An 11,394-nucleotide genomic window follows, 5' to 3' on the forward strand; every position below is an offset into this window, starting at 1 on the left:
AGAACTTGAAAATAACATCCAATGTAGCACAGTATTTGAACAAAATGATCCAGTTAAGATCTGCATATGTGGGACTGATTGGGGTAGATTGTAAGGGTGACTCCGAAATATAATGTTTCCATATTTTATCTATATCTTAAATTTCCATTTTATTACTATTTTAACTTAAATTGTATTTTAATTCCATTTTAAATTGTATTTTATCAAATTCCATTTCGGATTGCTTTTATCTAGTTTTGGTGACGGTTTGTTGCTGGAACTTTGTACTTTGATATGGCCCAAGGGCTAATCAATAAAAGTTGTTGTTGCAATTGCTTTAGAAAGAAGGTTGTAGTTTATTGAAGAGAGTCAGACAGAAAGATGACTGGAAAAAAACTGACCACAAGTAGGAAGCAGTGGGTCTTTATACCTTCTTCGGCTTTTGTTTGGAGTTGTTCCTGTGGCATGAACTTTGACCTGAGTCTGAGTGTGCCTTTCTGGTATTCTGATGGTGATGGGTTAATCCTATTATGCCCCAAAGTCATATCCTGCTTCCCTGTGGCTGATGACTGTTGGATTTTTTTGGTGGAACGGATTGTTAATTCTAGGAATCTTTCTTTCTAATCCCAGCTTCCTGACTCCAATCTTTCTGACAAGATTACAACATCTGCATTTCTGCAGACCTGGTTTCTGTTTGGGGCAGAGAGACTTGGGGGGGGGGGGAGTTTGGTTTCTGCCTTTAAGATTCTTTGGGGAAATATATTCTGCCTTTGGGGAAATATATTCTGCCTTTTTAATATTTCCCAAAATATTTCTTTCTCTGGATTCTTCCCACAAGAATTTGGAAAAAATTCTGAGAAAAGCAACTAAGGTGATTAAAGGCCTAGAGACTAAAACATACGAAGAACGGCTGCAGGACTTGGGTTTGGCTAGTCTAAATAAAAGAAGAAATAGGGCAGACATGATAGCAGTATTCCAGTATTTGAGGGGCTGCCACAAAGAAGAGGGGGTCAAATTATTCTCCAAAGCACCAGAGGGCAGGACAAGAAACAATGGTTGGAAACTGATCAAAGAGAGAAGCAACCTGGAATTAAGGACAAACTTCCTGACAGTGAGGACAATTTACCAGTGGAATAGCTTGCCTCCAGAAATCATGGGCACTCCATCTGGAGATTTTTAAAAGAGACCATGGGTCGGCAACCCGCAGCTCTGGAGCCGCATGTGGCTCTTTCAGCCTTCTACTGCAGCTCCCAGTCGTCTTCCGCCATTTGCAGAGAGAGAGAGGCAGAGGCAGAGACAGAGAGAGGCATTCCCTTCTCTCTCTCTCTCTCTCTTATTGGGCGGGCTCCCTGCCCTTGCTGCATCTCCGCAGGAAGCAGGAGCTCTCTCTCTCTCTCTCTCTCTCACACACACACACACATACACACACACACACACACACACTTTTACTTACTTAGTGGGGGAAGAGGACTGCCAGACCAAGGGCAGGAGAGAGCCAGCCCAACAAGAATGTGTCAGCTTGTCAGAGAACAGTGTGAGGCCAGCTGGCCAGGTAAGCAGAAGATCGGAGAAGAGGGGGGGAGAGAGAGGAAAGACAGAGGAAAAGGAAAGAGAGAAAGAGAGAGGGAGAGGAAAGAGGGAGAGAGGGAGAGAGGGAGAGAGGGAGAGAGAGAGAGAGAGAGAGAGAGAGAGAGAGAGAGAGAGAGAATATGAATATATGTTGTCCTTACTGGACTTGTAGTAAAGAACATTTAATGAAATATTTTTTTAATTAAGATATGAGGTATGGAGATAATTATGCTGTATTTAAAGATGGTAGATAAGCTACTAAAATTGTTTTCACCTGTTGGGATGGAGAAAGGGTTTTTTCCCCCTCTTTCTCTGGCATAAAAATTTGTTTTCTTTGTAGCAGTTCATTGTGAATATATTTTTCACTACATGGGGTTCATCTAAGTGTGAGGTCTGCAAAATTTTGTCCATAGAGGTTTTATTTGGTGCTGGCCAAGCTCCTGATAATCCTCATTCATGACAGTCTACAATAGCGTTTTATTTCAGAACTTCACTTTAAGCCCCATATCATATGATTAAAAAACCCCCAAACAATAAACAAAGTAGAATGTTGATGGTTGCAAATGTCCTGGAGATCTGGGACATGTGTGCTAATATTTTGCCCTGCTGTATGGAAACAGGAAAGAGGTAGTCTGGGGTTTGTTAGTGTTCATGCATGTTTCTCTGTGCCTTTTTGAAATTTTATGTACTGTACTGGGACAAATTTAGCATTTGTAAAATCAAGCCTATCCCAGGGCCCATTTCTTTACTACTTTCTTTTCTTGATCCTATCAAGTGGTACAGAAACCTGAGCTCAAAAACAATGGTTTTGCATTTTGGAAATCAGACTCATTTCTGCATTTTAAATTGTTTAGAGCAAAATACTTTTCATCCAGTCTCACCTACTTGCTTCACAGAAATAAGTTTTTTAATATCCATAACAACTAGTCTTGTAATGAAGTCTGACCATCATTTTTTTTTATTTTGCACATTTCTAAACTACCCATCTCAAAGAGGGACTCTGAATGATGTACAATGTCAGAATATAAAACCAGTATATATATTTTTACTTTTTAGAACTAAAATTTCAAAATTAAAACTTTTTTTTGAGAAGGAGGAAAAAATAATTAAGCCCTGTTAAAAATTGATTGAAAAGGTGAAGGGAGGGTTCTCAGGGCACCAACCAGCCCCACAGCTGCATGCTCTTTTGGGCTCCCCAAGTGAGGACACAGAGCCATGTTTTAACTCCTTTTCAGAAGGCCAGGAGGATGATGGCCTGCCTCACACCCAGGGGGAAAATATTCCACAGGATGGGTGAAATGGCAAAGAAGGCTCTCTTTTCAGACCCCATCATGGCTGGAACTTGTGAAAGTCGTAAAGCAGATTGGTCATGTGATCAACCTGATATTATGACTTCTTGAAACAATTGTTAAGCGAATGCTGCGGTCATTACATAAACCAATGGTTCGCTATGGATGCAGTTTTGTCAAAAAAGAAAAATCACTCCAAAAGTAAATATTGGTTTTTAGCAAAATCTTAGTAAATGTGGGGTCATGTGATCACAGGATGCTGCAGTCATAAATGCAGCCATTGCCAAGTACCTGAAATGTGGTTATGCTATGATGGGAGCAAATCATGGAACTTCACATCTGGTTCGTAAGTACCCTTGCTAGATCCGTTGGAACGTTGGTCACTAAGCAGCCAGTTGTTAAGTCAAGGACTATCTGTATCCAGCCAGTTTATAAGTATCAGGATTTCTAATTTGCTTAGATGCTCATAAAATTATGGTTCCCTGCTCCAAATATTGGAAAATTCAGATATCATTAACTGCTATCAGGCTGGACAGACTGATGGGTGTAAGTCCAAAATCTAGGATACTCTTCCCCCTGCTTACATAACCTATCCAAAGTCCACAAAGCAGGGTTTATGAGGGTCAGGGAAGTGTGCGCCGAAGTAAATGGTTGTTCCTGACAAATGCATCTTCCCCCTGCATCTGGCCAAATCATCCCAAACCAGATGTTTCTTGTGAGGGGCAGGGTGCTTCTTTGTGAGCAGCATCGCAGAGCTCCTCTGTGCTTCCCTTCACTCCACTCTCTGTGCCTGCAGATCGGGCAGGGGAGGCAGCTGTTTCTTTTTGGAGGGGATGTTGCCTTTCATCGGTGCTAACCATTGGCAGCTGATCCTTTCCTGATTTCATTAGTGCAGGCAGCTCCTCATCTGGTCGACCATTTCCCCCAATGCTGGATGGGCCTGGGATTGCACTGTCTTCAGCCCCGGGCTCTCTGGATGTTCTTGGGGAGACATTCCATCCTCTTTGGATGGTCTCGGTTCTAGCTCCTCCTGCTCCTCTGAACCAGCTTCTGATGGGGCCATCACATAAATCAAGACCAATAACATTTATTCCAGTTTGGATTCTTCGTGATTAACAACTGAAAACTTTTGTATCATTTGTAATTCTTCTTCATGTGTACAATCAAGTCACTCTTGATCCCTCATGATTATCTGAACAAGTCCATGCAGTTTTGTTGACAAGATTTCAGAAGTAGATGGTCATTGCCTTCTTCTTAGGGCTGAGAGTGATAGGCCCAAGGTCACCCAGCTGTTTTTTTTTGCCTAAGACAAGACTAGAATTCATAGTCTTCTGGGTTCTAACCTGGCACTTTTAATCACTGCACCAAATTGACTCCCATAAACCTCTATAGACCACTTATTCAAGATTGTGATGGCACTGAACAACTGATAGTTATGATCGATTTTTGAAGTTCTGGCCATTGCGGTGCCCACATGATCTCATGTTCATGACTGAGGCATACAACAACTGGCCTGGGTTTCTGATAGTCACTTTCCTTACATATTTGTCGCATGCAAAGTCAACAGGAAAGCCAGTGGAAATCATAAGTCACAATTGTGTGAGGTCCTTCCTTGACACCTGCACTGTCCTCACTTAAAGATGGCAACTATGGACTGCCAGAAGTGCTATCACTAATCAGTGTGGTCATGTGATGTTGCATTTTACAAACACATTGCTTAGCAACAGAAATTCCAGTCCCAATTATCATTATTAAGTGAGGAATATACTTTACTTGAAACAGGTTATTGAAAGAACTGTTAAAACACATGTTATCTAGCAATTTTTGCGTACGGTCACTCATGCACTCGTGACCTACTGCAACGCTCTCTACGTGGGGCTGCCCTTGAGGACCACTCGGAGGCTCCAACTGGTACAGAATGCAGCCGCGAGAGTTGTGCTGGGAGTTTCCCGATACTCCCATGTTACACCTCTGCTCCGTGAGCTGCATTGGCTCCCAGTTGTCTTCCGGGTGAAATTCAAGGTGCTGGTAATGGTCTTTAAAGCCCTACATGGCATGGGTCTGGCGTACCTTAGGGATCACCTGCTGCCGGGATCAACTTCCCTCTGCCCTGTGCGCTCCCACAGAGAGGGCCTCCTCAAGGTGCCACTGGTCAGAGAATGTCGTCTGGTGGCCCCCAGGGGGAGGTCCTTCTCTGTGGGCGCGCCGGATTTGTGGAACCGTTTGCCGGTTGAGCGCCCGACCTTCGCTCCTTCCAACGCGATCTGAAGACCTACTTGTTCGAACAAGCCGGCCTGGCCTGATGGGTGATGGGTTTGGATTTTAATATTGTTTTAGTGCATTTTAACTTATTGTTGTTAGTTTTGGGCACCTTGTTTAATCTTTTTTTAATATTTGTATTCTTGTATTTTTATATGTTTGCCCTGTTCACCGCCCTGAGTCCTTCGGGAGAAGGGCGGTATACAAATAAAATTATTATTATTATTATTATTATTATTATTATTATTATTATTATTATTATTATTATTATTATTATTGTTGTTGTTGTTGTTGTTGTTGTTGTTGTTATTTTAAAGCAAACACTGTTGTTTATATCAATGTGTTCTATTAAGAGAATTTTTATCCAGATGCAAAATTTAAGCCATTGGCAAAATGAAAATATATAGAAATGTTGCTCTGGTATCTCTATGAAGAATACTAAAATAATTCAGCATTTTTATAAACAATTGTGCTTACAACTTTCAATTTTATCTTAACAAAGCAACTTTTGTCTGGGTATGTTAGAAAGTTACAGAAAGCAATTCATGAGTGGCACGTGATATTTATATGTTCTATTATCACTAAAGGACTGTGGGACTATTATAGATGTAACAGGCTGTATAATGAATTGCTTTTCTAGTGATATATCATTTTTATAATAACATATTTACACTATAACAAGATTACTGTTCATATGAAATGTTTGTCACATGTGTATGGTTGATTATATAATTGATTTTATGCCATTTATAGAATTATTAATAATACAGTATCAGTAAGATAGTATATGGAAAATACTTGTATAGGTTTACAAGGAAAGCTTGAAGTAGAAAGTCTTAGTTCATCAAATATCTTTGACAAATACATTTCTGTTAGGTAACTGAACTGATTATTTGAGAACTGGCAAAAGTATTTACCGGTATGCTTTTCCTGCTTGTGTATCTATAACAGTAATCAAGTTGGTATGCCTTGTGACTCACCCAGATTCCAAAACTCAGTATCCAGAATGAAGTTTGTTTGTCCATCATTCCTTCTACAGTGGACATCTGTAGACATCCCACAATATTGATCTCCAAATACTGCACTGTGATATGTGTATCTGTTATTCTGAGGCAATTTTATTTTTGAAACTTCTCAATGTACTGCAGATACAGTAATTTATCAATGCATCCTAATCTACTTTTTGACCCAGTCCAGTATTATTTTATTCAGACTCATCTGGTCTCCCCAATAGTTCTGCAAAATCTATTTATGCATTTGGTTTTTAGAGTTTGAGGACTACAAATCAGCCATCTCTAAAACTAACCTGGATTTAAATTTAATTTGTGTAACCTCAGATGCTCAAAGCTTCCATACTCTCATTCAAGTCCAAGGCAACTGCTCTCAAATGATTAATAGAATGGGGTCCCCAACCCCCGGTCCATGGACTAGTACTGGACCGCGGCATGCCAGCAACCGGTCCGCACAAACAAGAAAAGCCCCATCCACAAGATGCAGGTAGCACACAAAACCATACCCTCTGGTCCATGGAAAAACCTCTCCATGGAACCGGTCCCTGGTGCCCAAAAGGTTGGGGACCTCTGTAGAATATTGAGTGTGCTCAATATACGAACGTACAATTTACCATGAATGCTTGTTTGGACAAAAAGGTGGAGCATAAATAAAGCAAGCAAATACATTCTAAAGTTCTAGATAATTTATCCCAATGGTTTCATACAATATGTATATAAGAATATCAACAGGTAAAATGACCATCAATCAAATAAAAAATAACATTGTCCTTCAGCATAACTGGCTGAAAATTCTAAGGCTCTAATTTTTAGACCCTAGAAGTTTCTCATGTCTAGAGAGCTAGTGTGATCAGGTGGTTTGCCCAGTTGGTTAATTCCTATCACAACCAATGGATCAGATGTTCATGTCCTCTCCTAGAAGCTCTCTCTAGGATATGTACAGCCTGGTCCTGGCTTCCTGTCTTGATGTGGCTGCTTAGCATTTTCAACTATCTTCCAAGGTAAGTCTTTACCTTGTATCCTTCCCCTTAACTCTAGTATATAAATTAGATAGGACTATCACAGTCTGTGCATCTTGCCAGCAGAAGAAAGGAAACTGATAGAAAATGAAATCATGCCCTATCCTGGAACACATGGTACCACCAACCCAAATATTCTGATGAAAACAAAATCAGCTAGAAGAAAAAAAAATCTAACACAATTTTGAACCTTGCAGATCAACTTTTCTGCTCTCTTGCCCTTCTTTGATCTTTACAATTTTATACAGTTTTAATGGCTAAATCCCAAAAGGATTATCATGATACTGCACAATCTCATGCATGGTCCTTGAAAAGTGTACCAAATTCAGGATCCGGTCACTGGAGCCCATCTTCAGGGAACTTCTTCTCTCTAGCAGATTGTGTGTTTGGGCTATTCTGTGTATGATATTTATACAGTGCCTGTTGTAAACCAAATTCAGTTCCAGGGCGTTTAGTTCCGGATATTGCAACCGCGGTATATTTACAAAACAGCAAAAAGAACCGTGTGATACTCCGAAGAGGAAGAAAAAAGAAAGAAAAAAGCCAACTTTCAATTCATGAAGCTGCAACTGAAACCTGCAATTCAGTTCCAGCGGACCTAGAAAATTCAAGCCCAGATAGCTCTAGTCCGCTTTAATATATCAAGGGACTGAAACCACGTCCCCCAGACCATAACCCCCCTAATATTCCAAAGTAGGGTAGTTTGACGTATGAAAATCGCACATGGAAGCCCAGATCGAATAAAGGTAGTAGTCTCCCTTTAAAAAAAAAGCTGCCATCGTCGGAGTTCCCCGGCCCTCTCCGCGCGGCTCTTCTAACTTGTGCCCTTCGTCTCCTACGCGCGCATTTCTCAAGATGCAGCAATTAGCAGGGATCCAGGACCAAACCGCACCGAGACCACTAAGAGCTTAAGCTGCGAGGGGAAGCAGGCCGGCCGGCCGACTCCCCGCAGCAACATCCTCCCGAGGTGCTACTTCTCTTTTCCGAAAGAAAGTGAGGAAGAAGGAATCACCTGCTCGAGGCGAAGTTCCCTTCCGCGACAGCGCCTCGCCCTCACGTCTCGTGAGCTCCGAGAGGGGTTGCGGCCGCTGCAGCCTCAGGAGGACGGCGATCGTCTCCGCCACCGGGGGACGGGAAAGCCGAGGAACCTTCCCAAACTCCCACCGTCGCCATGGAGATTCTCCCTCAGGTACTACTGGGATTGCGCATCGCCCTCCGTGGTCGCTGCCAGTAACCCGCGCCGGTCTTCCTCCTGCTCATACCGACCGCGGCCGGAAAAGGCGGAGCGAGGGGAAAAAAACCGGTTTGGCGGAAGCTGCTTGCTCGCGGGTAGAGTCAGGGTGCCGTTTGCTCCGCCCTCTCCCTCCCAAAGGAGGGCTGCGTGGGAGGAAGCGGCGTGGGTCTCCTTTGGCACCGCGCGGTGTGCTTTGTCTGCAACCCCCTTTTCCCGCAGCCGGTGTAGCTGCTCTGCCTCAAAGCGGTGAAAGTGATAATAAGAGGCATCATCTGGCTCTGTTTTTTTGCGTGGTAGGCTGCTTTATAACGCACGTCTGGAGTTAGTGCTCGAAAACTAATCTTGCCATATACAAAAAGGTTTGTGCGCCGGAAAAAGCAATCGGGATTAGAGCCTTTCCTGCTGGAGGTCTTGTGCCTGAACTCGGAATTACAACGTTGCTTTCTAATAATGCCTTCAGTGTCTGAATTAATATGACATGTAATGTTTAGCTCAACCTGTTGACTGCTTTTTCTTCTTGTTTTGTTTCATTTTGTTTAACTGTTTTGTATTTTATTCTCTGATAAAACAAATAATCATAATATGACATGTGTTGTTCTATTACAATGTTAAGTTCTATGGAGGAAATAAAGGAATGTTTGTTAGTTCCTTTACATAGGATTTCTCATCAGCCAAATAGGCCAAAATTTAAAAAAGTCAAAATTTGTAGTCATTAGAAATGTCTTTTTTTATTTTAAAACTTTGCAGATTAATAAGATTGTCAGAAAACTTAATAGCCTTTGTTAATTTGCTAATTGAAAGGGCAAATACAACATCCCTATATCTTTTTTTAAAGCAATGCTAAAGTTACTGAGCATTTAACAAATTTATACGCATGTTGTTTTGGAAGCTAATAAAATAGTCCTGTTTAAATGTATTTGTTCTAACTATATTGCAACACATTGGCATTTAAGCAGTAAGCCTATGACATCCACACGTTCCCATCTATTCCACAGTTTGTGTCTGCATGTTAATTTAAAGCATGTTATTTCATCACTACCTCATCCTTAACGTTACACACAGGGTGGATAATAATTTAATTTTTTAAAAAAAATCAGATTTTTTATTTAAATGGATTATTTTTTATTTAATCAGATTTTTTTTATTTTTATCAAATTTATTTTAAAATGCTTTTGGAGTAAAAATCTAAATATACTTTTCTATTTAAGAAACATCAATATTTAGTTTATTCAGCATGAACTGGAGCTTAGTTATGTAGCATGAGGCTGTATATTCTGCAACGTTTACATTTTTGGTAAAGTCATTCAATGAATCCAAGCTTTGCAAGCTGAGATAACATGCACTGCATTTATGCATTTGCACAATTTCACAGTAACAATGAGATAAGTCATAAAGTCAAGGAATATTCTTTTATCCCATTGTTTTGCTAATCTAGGTATGCTACAGACTGTATGATTGTTTGAAGAAAAATGCATCTGTACCAGGCTCTTAAGTGTTTTAATTAAATAAAAGAATTTGAGTAGTTCTCCAACTATCTTGTTTCCCCAAAAGTAAGACCCATTCTTTTGCCTCCAAAAGAGACATTAGGTCTTATTTTGGGATGACGTCTTATATTTTTTGTGACACCTACCTCACCTCACGGTGGCAGCACCAATAGCCCTGTCAAGCAGGTGCCCGTGTGGCTGCTGGCCCACTTCTGCTGTGGCCACTCACTGGAGGCCACGTGGCACATTGCACCACTGCCATGAGATGATGCAGGTGAGGGAGGGGGTGGAGCTGCCCCAGCGCCCCACACCCGCTTACTTCAGGGCCCTACAGCCAGGCCATTCCTTGCCTGGTGACCTTCCCTTTCACTCCCCTCCTGAGCCAGACTGCCATGCTACGGAAGATGGGTGGGGTAGGCCTGATCCCCCTCCGCCATTTTGGAGCCAGGGGGAAGTGACAGCAAAAGGCTCCGCTGCCTCTGCACTGCTGGAGGAGCTTTCTTTGCGCTTTGCCCCACAGATCATCTGCCTGGTGACAGATGCCTCTTCCTCCTCCAACTCTCCCTAAAAAAAGTCCAGTCAGACCTTCCAACTTCTCAAGAGGTCTTTTTTTCCCCCTGCAAGAAGTTCGAAAGTATGACTGAAGTTTTTTTAGTTCCACAAACTGTTTCCCTGCAGCAGAAGAGAAACATGCCAGAGCTGGAAAGCAGATTAGTGAAGAAATGCTTTCGGGAAGAGAGAGAAGCTGGGTGGTAGTACACCAAACCCTACAGCAGCGCCGGGAGAAGCGGCAGGAAATGGGGCTGCCATTTCCAGAACAGAGAAGGGAGAAGTGGGGTGATGCAGGGCGGCAAGCAAGTGCTCTTTTCTGCTCCGTATCGCTGCCCTACCTGTTCTCCGTTCTCTCCAGTGGTGGCTGTGGAGGGAGGCGGCAAGGGAGGCTTGCGCTGCCCGGTCACAGCACAAGCCACAGGAGAGTTGGTGGAGTAGGAGGTGGTGGCTGCCGCCGGGCAGATGATCTGTGGGACGAAGTGCAAAGAAAGCCCCTCCAGCGGTGACTGGCGGCAGCGGAGCCTTTTGCCGTCACTCCCCTCTGGCTCTGAAACAGCGCGGGGGGGGGGGAAGAACTGGGCCTATCCTGCCCATCCTCCGTAGCATGGTAGTCTGGCTTGGGAGAGAGTGAAAGGAAAAGTCACAGAGCAAGGAATGGCCTGGCTGGGGGGCCCTGAAGTAAGCAGGTGTGGGGTGCATGGGGCAGCTCTACCCCCTCCCCCACCTGCCTTGCCTTGTGGCGGCAGCGGTGCAACATGCATTCTCCTGCCCCATTGCGGCAGCAAGGTGGGACAGAGTGGGCAGGGTCCTAACTAGGGATTATTTTGGGGGTAGGGCTTATATTACTCCCCACCCAAAAATCAGGGTAGCTCTTATTTTTGAGGTAGGTCTAATTTTCGGGGAAACAGTATGTTTGATTAACCTATTAACCTAAAATCAGTTCTGATATCCCTGTTTTACTAACCTGACAGCCTATTATTCTAAATAAGAAACCTTCAT

At 42.7% G+C, this 11,394-nt stretch overlaps 1 protein-coding gene across 3 annotated transcripts in view; it reads right to left on the reverse strand.

The window, feature by feature from the left end:
• The window catches only part of NIPA2 (NIPA magnesium transporter 2), a 48,349-nt gene extending 39,961 nt beyond the window's left edge, over positions 1 to 8,388 (reverse strand). For 2 of the 3 annotated variants that reach the window (XM_083361523.1, XM_083361525.1), the window contains exon 1: positions 8,138 to 8,388. The gene's annotated coding sequence lies outside the window, so the exon portion shown is untranslated. Of the gene's footprint in view, positions 1 to 1,432; positions 1,524 to 8,137 lie in introns of all 3 variants that reach the window. The other variant, XM_083361524.1, reaches the window with a different exon arrangement.
• Between the last annotated feature and the right edge of the window lie 3,006 nt (positions 8,389 to 11,394).

Source organism: Vipera ursinii (genome assembly GCF_947247035.1).
Source record: "Vipera ursinii genome assembly, chromosome: 4".
NCBI lineage: Eukaryota > Metazoa > Chordata > Lepidosauria > Squamata > Viperidae > Vipera > Vipera ursinii.